This window comes from Mastomys coucha, chromosome X (genome assembly GCF_008632895.1).
Source record: "Mastomys coucha isolate ucsf_1 chromosome X, UCSF_Mcou_1, whole genome shotgun sequence".
NCBI classification, from domain to species: domain Eukaryota; kingdom Metazoa; phylum Chordata; class Mammalia; order Rodentia; family Muridae; genus Mastomys; species Mastomys coucha.
In genome coordinates, this window is record NC_045030.1 from 75,732,605 (window position 1) to 75,733,463 (window position 859).

Consider the following 859-nt stretch of genomic DNA (forward strand, 5'->3'; position numbering starts at 1 on the left):
AATCAATTTAACAGTCTTATGTAGATGCTTGTCTACGGCAATACTGAAAATACAAATGTTTTTCTCAAATATAAATTTTAAATAACTCCAAACGTATTAACTGTGTGTGTGTGTATATATATATAGCAGTCTTTAATGAAAGCCGTGCATGAGATGTCTCTACTCCTGCATCTTCTCAATTGTTTCTTCCTTGTATTTGCCCTTCTCCTTTTCTACTTGTCGGGACTTGGCTTTCCTCTCCAGAATCTTCTTGTGGTCCTTGTCCAGCTTTAGCCTGGTGATAACCACCTTGCTGGGGTGGATGCCCACATGGACAATTGGGCCATTAACCTTCTCTCGCTGGACTCGTTCAGTGTAGATGACATATTTCTTCCTGTACACTCAGACCACCTTGCCAATCTGCTGGCCTTTGTAGTGTCCTCGAACAACCTGAACTTTATCATCCTTTCGAATGGGCATAGACCGAACGTTATACTTCTGTCTCAGCTCTTTGGAAAGCGGGGAAGACATGATCCTCCTCTGAATGTGAGAAGGTGCATTGAAATGCCGTTTGTGGTTCTTGCTTCGGTCAGAAGTCACAATGGGATTGAATTTCATTTTGGCAGCTGCGATCACCCAATGCCCGAAAAAAAAAAAAAAAGCTGTATATTTCAAAATAATACATCACTACTAGTATTGTTTTAAATGAACATAAATATATAAAGTGTTTTTGTTTGTTTGTTTGTTTTGTATTTAGTAAAGCTTAAGATCTTGCCTCTTACTGTGGTAACTGGATACAAGAGTTACAAACATCAAGCAAAGCATTCAGTCTCACACTTTGTTGTTCTCTTACAAGGCCCCTCCCAATTTAATTGTCTAC

The 859-nt window shown here is 39.1% G+C and overlaps 1 pseudogene; it reads right to left on the reverse strand.

Annotated features, from left to right (window-relative positions):
* Positions 1 to 123: 123 nt before the first annotated feature.
* Positions 124 to 597, reverse strand: LOC116093160 (annotated as a pseudogene).
* Positions 598 to 859: the final 262 nt, after the last annotated feature.